Below are 20,393 nucleotides of genomic sequence, written 5' to 3' on the forward strand. Positions count from 1 at the left end.
CACCGTGCTTGCTGAAATAAAATACAAATTATGCTAAGTAGTTTTTTCTACAGCATGACTAAGATTCTCCTTTACTCAAAAAGGTCATACCCAGTCTCTCTTTCAATTCATGTGTTTCTTAGTTTTAAAATATTTTGAGTTATAGAGCTTTTTTGAAAGGAATATTAAAAATAAATGATGCCATATTTCTAACCAGGTCAGATTTATTCCAGATTCATTCTTCTCCCAGTTTTAATTTTCAGGAAATTAGCATCTTGTCCCAATGGTAATTTGCAGTTGTTTTCCTTGCAGAAAACAGAAATGCTAAAGGGTAAATAGAAACTGTTATGGAATTATAATAGTCTTCCTCTGTTTTCGTGAAAACTGAAGAAAATGTGCTGTTTATCACATTATCTTTATTGCTTTATTATAACACTAGTTTTAGAAACTGAGTGCAATGGGTGTTATAAAGTGATGCTATTTTAAAAAAAAGGTATTAATGAATTTATTGTACTTCCAAAATTTCTGGTTAGTACATTTGATACAAATCCCTTATTTTACTTTTTCTAAACTATCTACTCTGTATATTTTAGCTATTTATAGCATGCCACTTGCCATAATATATAGACATTGCTGTTCATAACCATTTGGTCTGCAGAAGTTAGTTGTTCTTATGGCTTCCAAGTAGTACACATCAAAGGTTATGGGACAACATGTTTTTCTGCAGGATTATATTGTGAATGTAGTTTACCTGGGAAACATGCTAGATACAATTGGTGACAACATTTAACCAATTAAAAGTCCTTCACTTGGTCATTGGAGTTATTGTATCAGTATCCAGCAGATTTTCACAGTGAAGACTTTTTGATTTACATTTGCTCAGGGGAGGTGAACATAAACCTTCCTCTATCTGAGCTGGAAGAAATTGTGATCAGCTTATTTCACTGGAAGCCAGTCTTTACATGGATTGCAGTGATACTAAAATTTTACTCCAGGAAATGATCCAACGGTGAGTGCGTTATTAATATAAATGTGTGCATAGATAAACAGGGAGCCTTATACTAAAAGTAGAGTATACTTAAGAAAAGGTAGTTAATTATTTTTCTTGTAGTCAGACACCTCAATCATATTGTGTTATTAAATATAATTATTTAATAGTATAGAGTCCATAGGCCACAGTCAAGATTGGTGCCTAGTTGTGCTAGAAGCTGTAAAATATGGAGCAGACGAGTGTTTCTGTCTTGAAGCACTTACCGCCTAGGTTAAGAGAACCTCGGTGCGAGAAGAAAGAAGAAGGAAGTTGTGTGAGATTGGACAAGGGTCACAGTAATCAGAGCATGAGATCACATAGACTAATAGGTATCAAACTGATATCTAATACAGGTTGAACCTCTCTAGTCTGGCACCTTGGGGACCTGATTGGTGCTGAACCAGAGAATTTGCCAAATCACGAGAGGTCAATACTGTAGTGAGTAGGTCTCTTTTTATTTTTATCTCACCGAGACGAATAAACGGAACAACGCTTGCAACGCCGCCTAGCCAAGGTTTACTGGCTCTCTTCATAACAAAGTGTTAGTGTTGTTACACAATTTTATTGTGTTGGCACAAGGAAATAAGTAGATAAAGCATGAAAAACAAAAAATAAAATCATGCTGGACCAGAGCGTGCTGTACTAGAGAGGTTCACCCTGTATATCATGTATTTATCACCAATGATATTAGAGTTCCTAATGACTACTGACCTAGTAATTATCAAAAAGATATGCTAATAGAATCTACACCTTCCTGATGCAAAGACTCAAGGTACTTAACGTGCTACATTAAGATATTTGCTATACCACTTCTTCATTCTAAGCTGTCATTCTTCTTCAGTGACCTATGTGCATTTCTATTGTTGGGATAGTACTCTCTATCAGTGAACTTGTGGAACCTTCTTCAAATACATGTCCATTTTGGGATGCACTCCCCCAGCCATCTGAGTTCTCTCGTCACTATCTGAGAAAGCAGTGCTGTGTCCATTGATTTCCTAACTCTAGTAGGTTTTGTTAGCTCTATATAGTTATAGTTTTTGTTTTGAAGTTTAGTATTAATTGTATAGATAGTATAGCATATCATCATTCAGTGATATTCATAGCTGATATTAGTTAGCCCTTCCCATCAGCCAGAGACTTATTAGATCTCTTGCCAAAGGCATCTGGCTCACGCCATCATCCTCATAGCAGTACCCAGGAGGGCAGGTAAAGATGAATCCTGTTCCTTTTGAGTGTTACAGTTACTTTGAGCAGTATCCAATCCCGAATTCTCTGGCAGCTTCAGTAGGTTTGGACAGGAGAACATGTGAAAACAACACATTCCACTTCCACTGATAGAGAATGGTCGGGAGACTGGATTTTCTGTGCTGCAAGGCATATTCTTTGGGCTCCCTGCATATATGGGCACAATCTACCAGCTACTAATGGGAAGATACAAACACTCCATATGTAATGCCTTGAATCTATCTTTGAGGTCTTGCCTTATGAGCAGAGAAAAGCATCAAAGAATCTGGTGCCAGAGGATCACGTGTCTGTATTGTTGCTCATGTTCCCATGCAAAAAATGTGCTGATAGCTACAATGCTTCAACGGTACTCCTGGTTTTGTTTGGCTTACTGCAGAAGCTCAGACTGAGACACAGAAAATAAAGAATAGGAATACATGGTCTGTTTTCATCATAGCTAAAAGTCAAGAGTGGAATTGCCTCAAGGTTCCATTTTAGATCCAGTGTTCAATATATTGTTACCCCATTTTGACCTGAGTGGTTAGCCAATTTTCTGGATCCTTCAGGGTGTTTCAGTTAGAGGAGAAATTGATGATGAAGCCAGGTATTTCTTTGATGCAGTCATTCACAAAAAATGTACAAAGTCCTGTTTCCTTGAATACAGTAAGAATCAAACAGGAAATAGTTTCTTTTGTGAACAGTTCCAAGCTTCTTTCACTAAGCACTCAGTCCAAAAAGCCCTCCCTCTAGTCTTTTTCTCAGGGCCACACTCCAGTTCTTCTTCTGGCTGTCTCCTTGTCTGTTTCAGTGGTGTTTGTCACTGTTCCTCACTCTCACATCTTTCTCATTCAGTGGCAGAGATGCCGGACATATTGGACCATTTGCAGCATCTGAAATCCCAAGGCCTGTCTCCAACATCCCAAAAGGGTGGGATGTCTCCAACATCCCTTCACTGCCATGTCAACTTATCATCAGACATTACAGGGAATGATTGTGTTCTCACATCCCACAGTCTCCACATTTCTGAAAGGACTTAATATTTTATTAAATTCCCCCATTCCCTTCTGTAAGACAGCATGCTTCTTCCTTGGACTTGAACATAGTTGTCACTAAAATGATGGGACCTTCTTTCAACCCCCCAAAAGATTCCTCAGTAAAACACCTGTTGTACAAAACTACATTCTCAATAGCCATTGCTTCAGCTAGAAGAGCTGCAAGATTTTATGGCCAACCCTTGTTACGTTGTTGTTTGTAAAGACAAAAAGTGGTCCTTCAACCTCATCTCGGCTTGAAGCGGAAAGCCTGTGACTCAGTCAGTATGTATCCCTTCCTGTTTTTTTCCCCCTAGACCCCATGTTTATCCTGGGGAAATAAGTCTGTGTACCCTTGATGATAAAAAGACTCTATGCTTTTATGTACATAAGACCAAACCCTTTTGCAATAGGAGCAGGCTATTCGTAGTTTATGGGGAAAGATGCAGGGGGAAAGCCCATTGCAAAAACACCCTAAATAGATTAGAGTATGCATTATGCTTTCCTACAGTCTAGCTAGGATACCAGTTCCCTGGGGACTAAAAATCTATTCCACCAGGGCCATTGCAATTTTTGTAGTAAATCTTAGGCAGGTACCCACAGCAGAGATTTGTGTGCAACCACTTGGTGTTCAGTATATATTTCACCAGGCATTATTCTTTGGATTTGGCATTGTGCTCCAATGCTCAGCTTGAGAGTATGGGTGCTACTGTCCATGTTTCAGTGAGAACTCCTGGTCTACCATCCACCTGGACAGTACCACATTCACTTGTCTCCCTCAAGTGGAAATGGTCAGAGGCCCTTGAAATAGAGGTTACTCACTGCCTTCATGCCTTAGCACTTCCTGCCCACTTCCCCTCTACCTCAAAATTTTCTATATAATCAGAAGATACTGAGGTGGTTGTGGAGTTGTACTTCCTTATATAGCTTCAGACACTGAATATTCAGTGCTTCGAGGATGTGTGACCCCCTTCTTTCCTCCAAATAGACATATTTTTTTCCGCAAGAGTGAGTGCACAGGACAACTCTCAAAGACCAGCATTTGTTGGGGACTAACCTCTCTCTTCCTCCAACTTTAGATCCCATATTTATCCATAATTTATACACCTCTACTCCGATATAACACGACCCAATATAACATGAATTCGGATATAACACGGTAAAGCAGTGCTCCGTCGGGGGCGGGGCTGCGCACTCCAGTGGATCAAAGCGAGTTCGATGTAACGCAGTTTCACCTATAACGTGGTAAGATTTTTTGGCTCCTGAGGACAGCATTATATCGAGGTAGAGGTGCATATAGAGAAAGGGCATCACAACACAAGTCCCCCTCCTTCGAGACTAACTCACTGCTCTGCTTTGGCTTTTAGAAAGTAGTAGAGAGATTTAATATAAATAAAAATAAATTAATGGAGATATCCTATCTCCTAGAACTGGAAGGGACCTTGAAAGGTCATTGAGTCCAGCCCCCTGCCTTCACTAGCAGGACCAAGTACCAATTTTGCCCCAGATCCCTAAGTGGCCCCCTCAAGGATTGAATTCACAACCCTGGGTTTAGCAGGCCAATGCTCAAACCACTGAGCTATCCCTCCCCCAAATAGGCTGACCTCAAAATTGTTCAAAGCAGTGCACAGAGTTTGTCCATCAATTGGCATTAATGGAGGTTGCACAGCGAAATCCCTATGCACTACTTTAATAGTTTAGCGGTGAGTGTTGCATGAATGAACATATGGTGCTCTGGGGCATGTGCACTAACCCTTATTGCCCAATAGTCTCAAAACTACATTATAGGAAAGGAACTCTAGTTACAGTTGTAGTTTGATTGACTTGTATAACTTTAAGTCAGAATGTCATATTCATATTGTCAACCTTCGTAGTGACTTCTAAACGGAATAACCCATATGTTGAATGTTAATATAAACTGAGTAAATTATGTTACAAACATACTATGGCATGAAGTTTCTATTCCTGTCAAAGTCAAATTGGATTTTTAAAAATTGTTATAAAAGAGACATGACACACATTCAGAATATAGTACAGAATTATTAACTAGAAGCTAAGAATTATTTGAAATAATTTTAGAATGTTGTAAATTATATGTATATTCTTCACAATTATTCTGTGGACCTTGAACCATACACAGTCTGAACACTACTATCTTTAGCTCTGGGTATAATTCCCCCCCCCCCCCCCCACTTGTTGGGTAGGCCATGGTGAAGTTTCAGCAGCAAGGGGATTTTCATGAAAATTTCTAACTCTAGTGTAACAGTTATATTTATATTTTTTCTCAAGAGCCCTACTGATTAGAAAGCCATAGCTTCAGGGCTCTGTTATTCCCCTCTTCCATCCATAAGTATATGTGATGTGCAGTGAACACCATCCTCTAGGAACAAGGGTTTTAGGAAATCAGAGTGCCTGTACAAAACTAATTAATTTAAAATGAGAGACTGTAGCAATCTATAGAGAAAAGTACTTAGTCCTTTTAGGACAACCACCCTTTTCTTTTTTGGCAGACTGATTTTTCTAGTCTAAAAATAAAATTAATGTAGTTTGGCCTTCTTTAAAAAAATAAAACTCAAAGTATTTTCTGTTTTTTTCAGGATTGTATTGTTGTGTAACCCACTAGAGCAGGGGTTCTCAAACTGGGGGTCGTGAGGTTATTACCTGGGGGGTCGCAAGCTGTCAGCTGCACTGGAGTGTGTGTTACAGGTCTCCCTCTGTGCCCATTTGCAAAGAATATGAGTTATGGCTCCCAGTTATAAAGTCTTGGCACTTAGGTTCAAGCTGTAGCATCTCATGCTTTTAGCAGAAGCTCCTTGGTTGAGTCCTGGGTGTATTGGCTAAGAGGGTGGCTGTCAGATAAGTGGGGGCTTATCCAGGATTTGAGCCATTCTGGCTCTTGGGACTAGCATTCTTTGAGAAGAGGATGTATCTAACCAACTGGTGAGTGTGTTTTACAGGTCCAGTCCTCAGAGGATATACATTATTATAACTCCCAGCTACAGAACCTTTGCTCTTTAGATTGAGCTATAGCAGTTTATGCCTTGCAGACTGAACCTGGGACTTTCAGAGCTAAAAGTGTCAGCCAAGGGGGTGGCCATCACAGTTGAATAACACAGAATTGTTTTACTGAATCAGCAATGCACAGTGGTGCTTTAAAATGAAATATGTACTGCCAGGTATTATAGATCTAACACTTACGTTTTGTTTAAAATATATATTTTATAGAATTAAAATGTCTTAATGATATTTTGTTTTTAAAATTGTGAAAAATGTATTTTTTGGTTTGGCTTTAAGCTTTAAGCATGCAGTTTCTGCCCCCTAAACGCTGCAGCATTTTATTAATGCATGAAAACTATGCTACAAAATAAACTGACTGGTTTGCTTTCATTGTTCGAGGTGACTGGATTGAAAAACATAAAACAAACAATATAAATGATGAAAAATAAATTAATATTTATTTAAAATTTCCTTTGTTTCAATAATGTAATGTGCTATTAATAAGTCAGGAGAGAGAGATGTTAATACATGACCCTATGCAACCTGAGCTAAAAGACCCAGCTCTTCGCCAAGGCTGTAGCAGGCTCTTCAGTCTCTAGTTGGCCAACCACCACTAACTGGGAACACCGTGCCACACTGAGCTGGCATGGCTTATCTAAGCATTACAAAACCAAAACAAGGAAACAATCTCTCTGAAGTACTTATATGTCTTCCATTACCATAGTATCTGAGCATCTCACAATTTTTACTTTGTGGGGTAGGGAAGCAATAATATCCCCATTTACAGATGTGGAATGGAGGCTAAGTGGCTTGCCAATGGTCACATAGGAAATCTGTGAGAGAACTGAACCCAGGTCTTGCAGATCCCAAGTTAACGATCTAATTCTGCTGGATCATCCTTCCTGTACACATGAAACAAACCTCTGCCCCAAAATATCACTGAGTATGGTGTGACAGGTTAGATCACAGAAACCCCCTTGGGAGCTGCCACCTAATGTACCAAGACTACTTTTATTCCTGTTTTCCCTGCCAGCTCAGGACTCCAGCACCCTGTCTTGCTGAGCCAGACACTCCCGTCTGCTCCAACACAGACCCAGGGTCTGAATCACTTGCCCCAAAGCTGCAAGTTTACCCAAAAACAGCTCACAAAAGTGTGCTTGTCTTTAGCACTCAGATGCCCAACTCCCAATGGGGTCTAAACCCAAATAAATCCGTTTTACCCTGTATAAAGCTTATACAGAGTAAACTCATAAATTGTTCGCCCTCTATAACACTGATAGATATGCACAGTTGTTTGCTCCCCCAGGTATTAATACATACACTGAGTTAATGAATAAAAAGTAATTTTATTAAATACAGAAAGTAGGATTTCAGTGGTTCCAAGTAGTAACAGACAGAACAAAGTAAGTCACCAAGTAAAACAAAATAAAATGCGCAAATCTATGTCTAATCAAACTAAATACAGATATTCACCAGTTCCAGAATGCTCCCTTTTACAGGCTAATCTCCTTTTAGCCTGGGTCCAGCAATCACTCACACCCCCTGTAGTTACTGTCCTTTGTTCCAGTTTCCTTCGAGTATCCTGGGGGGTGTGGAGAGGCTCCTTCTTTAGCCAGCTGAAGACAAAATGGAGGGGTCTCCCACAGGTTTAAATACACTTTCTCTTGTGGGTGGAGACCCCCCTCCTCCCTCCTATGCAAAGTCCAGCTCCAAGATGGAGTTTTGGAGTCACCTGGGCAAGTCACATGTCCCTGCATGACTCAGTCTGTACAGGCCGAAGCCATTGTCCACATGGTATCTTGTATGTCTCCAGGAAGACTTCTTATGTGGATTGGAGCATTCCACGATGCATTGTTCCCCAAGTGCTTCCTGATCAGGTACTTAACCTTGCGAATTCCTTCCTAAAGAAACTGACCAAATGCCTCACAAAGCTTACTTAGAAACCAAGCAAGTATACAGCCCATATTCTTAACCTCAAGTAGAAAATGATATATATGTACAAATAGGATGAATAGATATAGAGGACCATAACCTTTACGGAGATATGTTACATGACACAGGCAGCACAAAACATATTTCAGTTATGTCATACATACATGTATAAGCACCCCCCCCATAAAGCTTTATGGGGTACACTGTCACATATGGCTTATTGTGTTGCACTTAAAACAGATCCATATCTAATATTTTAAAACATTTTACAGGCTAATGTGTGCATATTTCAGAAGTATAATGTTGCTGTTGCTAAGAGAAGACATTGCAAGAGCACATGCAGTGATGCCTACAGTTAATGTTGCCCCACACTTTCCATTATAAGACCTTGTTTTTAGTTGTTTAACTGTGCCAATAGTTTGATTTGCCTCCATGTAGCTCTGGTGCCTCCGTGCTTGGAGCCAAAACTTGAAATTTGGCAGTGGGGTCGCTGTGGTGTCAGGGATGTGCCTTTCGCCATCCCTCAAAAATCGGCCTCATTTTGGCTGAATTATGAGCCTCTGAAAATCTCAGTTCACATGCGCTCAGTAGAGACTTAGTAGAGTTTGGTGGCTAATTCTGCTGAAGATTACAACTCTATGGGTGTGCTCCATCCCAAGGCTAAAGGGACTGTGAGCAAGACTTTCCCTGCCATTGCTTCTGTCAGCTGTCAGAAGCTGCTGTGTTGCTGGACACAAGAACTGGGAGCAGGAAGACTCTCTCTCTCGTGCTCTCAGTGCTCCTGCAGCACAGGCAAGTTAGGAAAGCAGGAGAAGGAGGAAGTCAATTTGACAGAAATACTGAGGTGTGAAGAACTGGGCCTAGAGGTAGGGAGTGGGGAGAAAAAGCCGAGGTGCGGAAATGGAACAAGGCTGGTGATAGACAGGCAGTCTTAATTCTGGCATATCTGCATTTTTGAATGCAAAACTTTGCAACTTCAATGTTTCTTTAATGTAGCTTTGGGTATGTAATTATAGTAAGGGAGAATATAACAGAACGGACACAGTTCTTATGTAAAGAAATACATTATTAACCATTTAAAAGCCATTAAATATCAACACAATTCATTTGTGTGCTGTCATATTAGTTCCATGGAGACAAGCATTGTTGTTGTATTTGTAGAGAAGTGACTTTAGATATCAAAATACAAATGATCGATATAGAACAGCTATAAGAAGACTATTTAAATAATACAGGAATCAGTATATAAACTTAAGTAGACATTTATTGATAGCATTCTGCTGTGTTCCTGATCTTAAATAGTAATAAGACCTCAAAGATCCCTTCAAAGATTAAAAAATATCCTGCAAAAACTTGTGGGTTAACCCCTCTAAATAACAGGTAAAGACAGGACAAAATTTTACTTAAGACTCTAGGCCAAATTCACCACTTCATTGACTTTACTATAGCTTTGTCCACTTATGCCTGAGTAAATTTGTCCTTCTGTGTCTCCTGTCAGAGTTGTGTGTTGTGGAAACAAGAAATGGCAATCATCTAACAATATCACTTTAATAACAACATAAGAACGGCCGTACTGGGTCAGACCAAAGGTCTCCATCTAGCCCAGTATCCTGTCTACCGATAGTGGCCAATGCCAGGTGCCCCGGAGGGAGTGAACCTAACAGGTAATGATCAAGTGATCTCTCTCCTGCCATCCTTCTCCACCCTCTGACAAACAGAGGCTAGGGACACCACTCCTTACCTTAATAGGAACCTCTATGAAAGAGTATCAGAGGAGTAGCCGTGTTAGTCTGAATCTGTAAAAAGCAACAGAGGGTCCTGTGGCACCTTTAAGACTAACAGAAGTATTGGGAGCATAAGCTTTCGTGGGTAAGAACCTCACTTCTTCAGATGCAAGTAATGGAAATCTCCAGAGGCAGGTATAAATCAGTATGGAAGTACCTCAATGCATGGCTGTAGACGATGGATCATGTGGTGTGTCCGGGGTGGAAGCTGGAGGCATGAAGGTAGGCATAGCGGTCGGTGGCCATTGCTTATTATAACGTGGACCCATGGGAAGGAGACCCTGGAAGAATTCCACCATGATTTCAACAGCTTCCACCCCACCATCAACCTCAGCCTGGACCAATCTACACGGGAGGTCCACTTCCTAGACACCACAGTACAAATAAGCAATGGCCACGTTAACACTACCATATACCGAAAACCCACCGACCGCTATGCCTACCTTCGTGCCTCCAGCTTCCACCCCGGACACACCACGCGATCCATCGTCTACAGCCAAGCACTGAGGTACAATCGCGTCTGCTCCAACCCCTCAGACAGAGACCAACACCTACAAGATCTTCACCAAGCATTCTCAAAACTACGATACCCACACAAGGAAATAAAGAAACAAATCAACAGAGCCAGACGTGTACCCAGAAGCCTCCTGCTACAAGACAGGCCCCAAAAAGAAACCAACAGAACTCCACTGGCCATCACCTACAGTCCTCAGCTTAAACCTCTCCAACGCATCATCAGTGATCTACAACCCATCCTGGACAATGATCCCTCACTTTCACAGACCTTGGGAGGCAGGCCAGTCCTCGCCCACAGACAACTCGCCAACCTTAAGCATATTCTCACCAGCAACCACGCACCGCACCATAACAACTCTAACTCAGGAACCAACCCATGCAACAAACCTCGATGCCAACTCTGCCCACATATCTACACCAGCAACACCATCACAGGACCTAACCAGATCAGCTACAACATCACCGGCTCATTCACCTGCACGTCCACCAATGTTATATATGCCATCATATGCCAGCAATGCCCCTCTGCTATGTACATTGGCCAAACTGGACAGTCACTACGCAAGAGGATAAATGGACACAAGTCAGATATCAGGAATGGCAATATACAAAAACCTGTAGGAGAACACTTCAACCTCCCTGGCCACACAATAGCAGATGTAAAGGTAGCCATCTTACAGCAAAAAAACTTCAGGACCAGACTCCAAAGAGAAACTGCTGAGCTCCAGTTCATTTGCAAATTTGACACCATCAGATCAGGATTAAACAAAGACTGTGAATGGCTATCCAACTACAGAAGCAGTTTCTCCTCCCTTGGTGTTCACACCTCAACTGCTAGCAGAGCACCTCACCCTCCCTGATTGAACTAACCTCGTTATCTCCACACTGATTTATACCTGCCTCTAGAGATTTCCATTACTTGCATCTGAAGAAGTGAGGTTCTTACCCACGAAAGCTTATGCTCCCAATACTTCTGTTAGTCTTAAAGGTGCCACAGGACCCTCTGTTGCTCTATGAAAGAGAAGAATAAAGGAATCTGAGAGATGCATAATTTAATAAAACAGCTTCTTCTAGTCAAGCAGCTTTTTTTGTTTCCTGGTAGAGGATAGAATCAATTTAATACTAGTTACTATGGTGATCGGTGTAATGCTGAAATGAATGTAAGTTAATAAATGTAATATAGAGTAATATTTTGTATACCAAAGAACAGTATCTTTTTGTTTTTTTTCCTCTTAAGACTTTCCTTTTTTCTTACTTTGCTGTTGAGGGTATTGAGTTCTGTTGTTGATGATTTGACATAAGGCAACTGCTTCCTATTCTCTCCCTCTCCCTTCTTAGCACAGTCCTGGGACTTTCTTTGTTAATCGAAAACTCGCTGTCCTCTGAGATGGCCCCCGATTTTGCTCTATAAGCTAGCTAATGATGGTTCTATGGAGATTTCCAGCTAACAATGGAAGTGAGAGGAACACTTAAAAAAACCAAGTTCTTTATTTTCTAAACGAGTGATACTTAGACCTCAATGGTTCAGAAGCCAAATTAGCAGTCAGCATTACCCAGAAGAGCCACAATAGTGTGACTTCATTGTTTCATTTACTATAGTACTATATATTCATATTTAAACAGTATGACAGGAGAAGTATTTAGTGTGTGTGTGTGTGTGTGTGTGTGTGTGTGTGTGTGTAAACACCTTTCAGTGTCCTAGAGCCCAAGTCCCAGCCTGATCTCAAATGTCTACACCACTGTTAAACAGCCCCTTAGCCCTAGCCCTGCAAGCTTGAGTCAGCTGCCAGGGGCCAGCTATAGGTTTTTAATTGCAGTGTAGGCATTCCCAGAGTCACAGCTAAATACAAGGCGGAACAGATTGCTTACCATAAGTAGTTAACAGACATTTCAAGGGACCATGCAAGTCAAAGTGGCCCGTTAACATCTCTACAGTCATTGCAGGGAGGGGAGGAGGGGAGATTTAGATTGTTGTAATAAGCCATAAATCCAGTGTCTCTATTCGGTCCATGGTTTTTAGTGTCTAGCAAATTTATGAGTTTAAGCTCCCAGGCTTGTCTTTTGAAGGTATTTTGCAGGTTTCCTTGGAGAATGAGGAATGGAAAATCAGATACAGAGTGATCACTTTGTGAAAAATTTCAGGTTTCAGAGTAATATTGTGTTTTTGTCTTTTATCCTTTTTTTCTGTGTGAGTTCAGTCGAGAGCGTAGTGATTGTCTCATTTCACCCGCATAGTTATTGTTGGAGCACTTAGTGCACTGAATGATACACATGTTGTGATAGGCATGTGTAGGACCCATGGATCTTGAAAGGTTAATGGGCCACACCTTGAATGATCCCTTGAAATGTGTGTTAACGACTTATGCTAAGCAATCTGTTCCACCTCCTATTTAACTGACATTTTCCAGATCTAAAGAAGAGCTCTGTGTAAGCTTGAAAGATTGTGTCTCACTAACAGAAGTTGATCTAATAAAAGACATTATCTCACCCACCTTATCTCAAATCCTGGGACCAACACGACTGCAACACTACACATGATACTGTTTAACGTACCTCTAACCCAGGGGTGGGCAAACTATGGCCCGCGGGCCGGATCAGGCCCCTCAGGGCTTTGGATCCAGCCCGTGGGACTGCCCCCCGTGGTGCTGCAGGCCCCGCGCTGATCTCCAGAAGCGGCCGGCACAACGCCCCTGCGGCTCCCGGGCGGGGGGGGGAGCAGAGGGCTCCATGTGTTTCTCTTGTCTCCAGGCACCGCCCCCCCACAGCTCCCATTGGCCAGAAACAGGGAACCGCAGCCAATGGGAGCATCGGGGGAGGTACCTGGAGGTGCAGCAAGGGCAGCACAGACGGAGCCCTCCGCCCCCTCTCCCCCAGGGTCTGCAGCACTTCCTGGAGCGGCACGGGGCCGGGGACAGGGCAGGCAGGGAGCCTGCTCTGGCCCTGGTGCACGCCGCTGCCACCCCGGAGTCCGAAGCCCTCCTGCCCCCCAGCTCCCTGCCCTAAGCCTCCTGCCTGCACCTTGCACCCCTCCTGTACCCCAACTCCCTGCCCTGAGCCCCCTCGTACACTCCCGCACCCCTCCTGCACCCCAACCCCCTGCCCTGAGCCTCTCCTGCAACCCAACCCCCTGCCCTGAGCCCTCTCATACACACCGCACCCCTCCTCTGCCTCAATCCCTTGCCCTGAGCCCCTTCCTGCACACTGCACCCCCTCCCACACCCCACACTCCCTCCTGCACCCCAGTCCCCTGCCCCGGCCCTGCATACAATTTCCCCACCCAGATGTGGCCCTCGGCCCAAAATGTTTGCTCACCCCTGCTCCAACCATTGTATTATTCTGTCTTTCTGTAGACTTCCCCTCCTTTCTTCTTTGTACTGCATAGAGAATATAATTTGTAAAGTTCACAAAGCCTTTTGAGATTCTTTGGCATGAAAGGCACTTTGTAAATGTAAAGTAACACTACTTTTCTTAAGCAGTGTAAAAGGTGTTTCAAATCCTAAAATTTACATTTTATGTGGAAAACACAAGATCCATTCTTTAGTGAAAGTGAACTGGAGTTTAAAATGTCTTCTGCTATTTCGAGAAAGCAGTGTTCTCATAAAGGGGAAAAAATGGTGGTAAGGGAGCAAATGAAAATATTTAGACAATAATTTTGTGTGCCAGTACTTAAATGCAGGGAAGTTGAAAGAATGCCTGAGGTATATCAAGAATTGTTGTTTTATAACTGATGTTTTAAATATGTAGTTAAAATACTGATGGAAAACCAATCTGTAAACATGTCACAGAAGCAAAATAATTCAGAGTTGTGGCAAACCTGTTTAACTTCAGTTATATCCTCCTTGTGACTAGGAACTGACTCTTTGGGGAACTGGATCCAGTTTGTTCATCTTAGATGATTTGAAATATAAGAAATATATCTAAGTAGGAATGAATTCTGACTGCTATCTGAACACACTGCATTTTAAAAATTACTATAGACTATAAACTGCCCACAAGTAGAAGCCATCTTGTTAAACATGAGATCGTGTGTTTGACACTGTCAGTGAGGTAGCCTGCTATGAGAGCCTGAATTCAGTTCCATCTTGCTTTAGTGCTACTTTGCAATCCTCGAAAGAATCCCAAAAAATACTAATGAAGTATTTTGTTAAAATACTATACAATAAATGTTTTTGATACATGTTTAACCAACATTAAACAGCATAACAATTGATATACAACCACTTCGACAGGACTCCTTCACTCAGTGCTACAAGTGACATCACCTATTTTAGCAAAATGTCCACTGCCAAAAGTTAGCTCAAAAATGGCAGATGTACAGTAACTCCTTGCTTAATGTTGTAGTTATGTTCCTGAAAAATGCTACTTTAAGCGAAATGATGTTAAGTGAATCCAATTTCCCCATAAGAATTAATGTAAATGGGGGGGTTAGGTTCCAGGGAAATTTTTTTCGCCAGACAAAAGACTATATATACACACGCGCGCGCGCACACACACACACACACACAGAGTATAAGTTTTAAACAAACAATTTAATACTGTACACAGCAATGATGATTGTGAAGCTTGGTTGAGGTGGTGAAGTCAGAGGATGGAAGAGGGTGGGATATTTCCCAGAGAATGCCTTACTGCTAAATGATGAACTAGCACTCGGCTGAGCCCTCAAGAGTCAACACATTGTTGTTAATGTAGTCTCACATACAAGGCAGCACAAATTGAAGGAGGGGGAGACAGCATAGCAGAGAGAGACAGAGAAACACACAGTGTGTGAGAGAGAGAGATAGAGACACACATTGCCCCTTTAAGTACGCTGACCCCACTCTAAGTACACTACCCTTTTAAGTAGATCAGCAAGTTGAGACAACAGCTGCTGCCAGCAAGCTCCCTCCATCCTGAACTCTGTCGTGTCACCCCTCCCCCGCTCTGTGGAGATGGGGTAAAAGACCAGGGGGCAGGAGCGGGGCATGGGGACACCCTGACATTAGCACCCCTCTTACCCCGCCCCTGCACAGCAAGCAGGAGGCTCCCGGGAGCAGCTCCAAGACAGAGGGCAGGAGCAGCACATGGCAGTGGGGGGAGGGACAGCTGAACTGCCGGCAATTGATAGCCTGCTGGGCGGCTGCTGCACAGGGAAATTAGGGGAGCTGATGAGGGGCTGCTGGTCCACCCTGGTTCCAAGCCCCCACCAGCTAGCTCCAATGGGCTTCAAGCAATGGACAAAGCAGGTGGCTGCCAAACGATGTTATAAGGGAGCATTGCATAAATTTAAACGAGCATGTTCTCTAATTGATCAGTAACGAAACAACATTAACTGGGACAACTTTAAGTGAGGAGTTACTGTAATTTTTTTTATTTCAGTTTCCTCCTGGTGTAATGTGCCTTCTACTTTTCAGATTTTCCTATTGATTTAAAACAAAACAAAACAAAATACAAATTAATGTTTTATAAACCTGGGGGGAAAGAATTTTCAGCACAGTACAGAAATTTAAAGCATTCCTAAATCAGTAGGCTCAGCAAAATGGGAGCAATGCATTTTTCAGGGGGGTGATTATTGTTAAGATTGACAGCTCAGAATATTACTCACTTTACAAGTGTATTGCGTTGTAGAATGATTCTCTTAATGGAGCAAAGTCAGCTTGCTGCAGTCTGTACAACATCTATGGCAGACAATTCCACCTATGTCCAAAAGGCTGATAAATGTTATCAGGTGCCCTTGTCAGACTTTCAATGTCTGTACGCTCATCCAGGTCCTGGGTCACTGGTTGTGACAGCTGCACACAAAAGATCTAGGCAGCAGGGATGCAGAATTACACCTAAAGAGAAGGAACCTAAGTGCCTGGACTTGTTTGGAAAGAAGTGGTTTATTTTTGACAAACAAGAGCCATAAGCAAATACTCGACAGAATAATTGGGAGTTGTGATGGGGTATCTACCCCACATAGGGCTTGAACAGGTAATTAGGCCAATTGACCTTATAGGCTGTACCTAGAGGAGAGCCAGGGACTGATAGGGCCTAATGGCTGATGAAGCCCAAGTGGGGGAGGTGTTACCCGGGGTTTCTGAAGCCAAAGCTCTTGGTAACTTTTACTCTTAGCAAGGTGGTGGCAGGAAATAAATCAATGGAGACAAGGCTGTCTGACCAGTGTATTGTGCTTTTTGTGCCATCCATCTAAGAGTGCTTTCACTTAAAGCATTACTTTATTTAGTCTCCAGCAGTTACACATGTCTGCAACAGGTTAGTAAAACTCCCCAAAAAATCCCAGATTCATATTTACCTGGGGTCTGGAGAGGGTCTCAAGTGGATAACTGCAAACATACATACACTAGTCTTCCATCTGCAGAGGCACTTCAGAGGTGTCCAAGTGTTCATGTGTCCAATGAGCTCAGATTTTTCCTCCTTTTATACCCAATTTGTTACATACGTAGTTTGTTCATTAGAAAAACTGCTGAGGAGAAGCTAGGTTAAGTGTGGAGATTTCCACTATCAAAAATCTGTTCCTACAGAGGAGCTGGAATAGGCTGAAAAAGAGAGGAAGTTGATAGCAAAAGGGCTGCGGGGAGGAGCTCTTCAGTCACTCCCTAGAGAGGAGGGGCGTTGACTAGGTACAAGGAGGAGTTCTAGGGGGAGAGTGAGCCCTGGAATCCTTTGGTGGAGTACAGACTCCAGCAAGAAGCGAGTGGTGATGTAGCCACGGGGCGTGGCGGAAGCCCCAATGGTAACCCAGAAGTGAGCTGGAAGATAGAAAAGAGAGATAGGAAACAACCCAGGGGAACAATAGCAGAGTCAGAGATTGAGCAGACCATGGTTGCTGGGCATAGGGTCCTTGGACTGGAACCTGAAGTAATGGGCAAGGTTGGGTTCCACTACTGGCCACAGGCAAAGTAGAACAGCTTAGAAGAGGATTAGAAGACTGCAGGTGGACATTTTGTTAAATTGGACTTTGATATCCCAGAAGGAGAGGACTATGGTGGCTTGAGGGCTGAATCATGTAAAGGGAGGCGTCCCAGCGACAAGTGAGACCCATTACAAGGGGTCCTTGGAGGAAAAGGGCAGGGCAGGGGCAGGTCCTCGGGGGGAAGGGGCAGTTTCGACACTCCTGCTGGAATGTCCGGTTTTTAAATATTACGAAGTTGGCAACTTTAGCCTACCGGCATGCAAAGGATGATTAGGGTTGGGTCAGAGCATCAGCTACTCAATAGTTCTCTTACTGCCCCACAGAGGGGATGTGCTAGGGCAGGGGCGGGCAAACTTTTTGGCCTGAGTGCCACATCGGGTTTTGGAAATTGTATGGAGGGCCGGTTAGGGGAGGCTGTGCCTCCCCAAACAGCCAGGCATGGCCTGGCCCCTGCTCCTTATCTCCTCCTGCCCCCCACTTCTTGCCCCCTGACGCCCCCCCCCGGGACCCCTGCCCCATCCAACCCCCCCTGTTCCCTGATGGCCCCCCTGGGACCCCTGCCCCATCCACCCCCCCTCCCCCGGCTCCCTGTTTCCTGACTGTCCCTAGAACCGCCACCGCCCTATCCAACCCCCCCTCCATCCTGACTGCCCTCTGGGACCCCTGCCCCCATTCAACCCCCCTGTTCCCTGCCCTCTCACCATCCCGATCCCTGTCCACACCCCGAACTCCCCTGCCCTCTATCCAACCCCCACAACCCCCTTACCGGCAGTGCAGCGTGCTGAGGCTGCAGGGGAGGGGGAACAGCAGGAGAGGGGCGAGCCTCCCGGGACAGGAGCTCAGGGGCCGGGCAGGAGGGTCCCGTGGGCCGTAGTTTGCCCACCTCTATGCTAGGGCTATGGGGGAAGTTGATGAGTTGGAGTAGACTACATGGAGTGTGTGTTCAACTGCTGTGTGGTGTGGAAAAAGATTCTTCCCCCATCCCTGTGGACTCTCCCAAGCCCAGCCACTTTGGTTTAGTGTTAAGGAGTCCATTTGGGTCTGTGTTTATCTTTTGCATTTTTCTCAGGTTGGAGCAGTATGGAAGGGTGTGTGTAGTGGAGCTGCACATTATGCCTGATCCCCCTGCTCTATATACTCTAGTAACTTAGGATGCTTAATCCACTGGTGGAAGTTCCAGTAGGTCCCCTGCTGTTCCCACTGCTCCAGGGACCTGCTGCAGCTTGCTTCTTCTGCTGATACTGTCCACTGTGTCTGAGCTCAGTTCTAAGCACATAAAATGTAGTGATCCCATTTTTCTTTTTATAATATTCATATGGATTTTTCAGTTTCAAATAGTTCTAAAGGTATGTTAGTAACCCCCTAATTTTTTGATGCCAGCATTATTTCATTTTTTGTATATTTTGGAATACCATATTGGGGCAAGACAGTCCTATCACATCTTTTGTATCTGTCAATCTATGTCAACACTATTTCTATGCATAGTAACTGGAATTATATTATAAACACCTGTTGTTACCATATATAGTGGTGTTTGTTTTTTATTTTTCCCGGTAGTGCTCACACTGTTACAGCCAGTGTCCACATGCATAGAAAGGCACATCTTTGGCTGCGATGAGCTCATGATCAAATTAGGGAATTGTTCAAAGAGCTGCATATTTTAAACAAAGTGTCCTTGGCAAGTTTTCAAGATAATTAATATGTTGCATGCTGCCATCCCAAATATTCTTGGCTGGTACAGAACAATTAGAGGGCAACCTAAAGTGCTCAAGCGTAAGTGTGTTTCAGTGATTGGATATGGAGTGATTTAGCTAGTGATTTAGCTCTTTTGGGTGTCTATGGTATTTCTCATTTGCTGTATTTTTTTTGCTTTGATGACTTTTTATAAAATCTTTGAATATGTTTAGATGTATTTTTCTCTGAATGTGCTGTTCCTCAGGAATGTTGAGAAAGTATATGCAGAGCTATACACTTTTTTCTTTAAAGTTATAGCAAATATGCATTTATAGTCATTAAAATAACTTTAAATTAATGTATGCTCAACCACTTATGCGCTGCAAAAAAGCAACCAACCAATCAAAAAACAAAACAAAAACCAACCCCCTCCCCCACCCACACACACACACTAGAGTTCCTAGGCTAGACCATGACTTTCTGCTTGTGCTCTGTACATCCAAACATACTTTTCAAACATTCAGCCTTGGAATTTGATGCCCATGATGTAGTGAGTTCACAAAAAATAGAGACAGCTTAAAGGACCAATCCACATAGTAATGTGCCTCAGGAGGCTTTCAGTGACTTCTGGGAGTTCTTTGTTAAATATCTGTCAGAGAAGGCTGGAGGGGTCTTCCTGTCTTTGATGGAGACATCCCCTCCCTTTGGATTCTGCTCAGTCAACTCTGCCAATAATAGCTTATGCCTGCTTCTCCTAAAAATACCCCTGAAGAGCAATTTTTGTAGTCTTTTGAATATCTGTGCTGAATCCCCATGTTATCTTCAGTCCCCAAACCCCCTTCAAATTATACAAGCTAGAACTTTATGCTGTACTACTAATATACTCAATATATTTTTCTGGAACAAAAAAAATGAACAAACTAGCAAAATGCACATTGTTTGCTTTTTCATAGTGCTACCTGTTTCTTTGGTTAAAGTGAAGGCAATGCCCTTTTTGTTTTAAATGGAAATTGAATAGTTTCCCCAGCTTCTCACCCTCCTGTCTGCAAGAACACACAGCCTGTGTATTGAACACAGGTTTATCACAGGCAAAGAGGGATAATTTTGAGAGTCCCTTGTGAAAATATTAGCACCATATACTGCCATAATGTTAACGTTCTAAAATTCTTTGTGTGCTGTTTTATGTAGTCCTCTCCATTGCTGTCACTAATGCTATTACTGCTGCCAAAGTCGACTCAGACAGTTAACTGTGGGACAGTGTGGAGGGAGGCTGTATTCCATTGTTTGAAGGAGAGCATTTAAGGAGAATTCTTTAAATTATTTAAGAACAAATA

General features: G+C 42.9%; 1 protein-coding gene across 1 annotated transcript in view; it reads left to right on the forward strand.

Moving 5' to 3' along the window:
* Nucleotides 1-20,393, forward strand: part of ATRNL1 (attractin like 1) — a 998,829-nt gene that overhangs the window by 395,846 nt on the left and 582,590 nt on the right. The gene's annotated exons all lie outside the window — the stretch shown is intronic.

The sequence above is a fragment of the Terrapene carolina genome, unplaced genomic scaffold, assembly GCF_002925995.2.
Source record: "Terrapene carolina triunguis isolate 2854851 unplaced genomic scaffold, T_m_triunguis-2.0 Scaffold95, whole genome shotgun sequence".
Taxonomy (NCBI): Eukaryota; Metazoa; Chordata; order Testudines; family Emydidae; genus Terrapene; species Terrapene triunguis.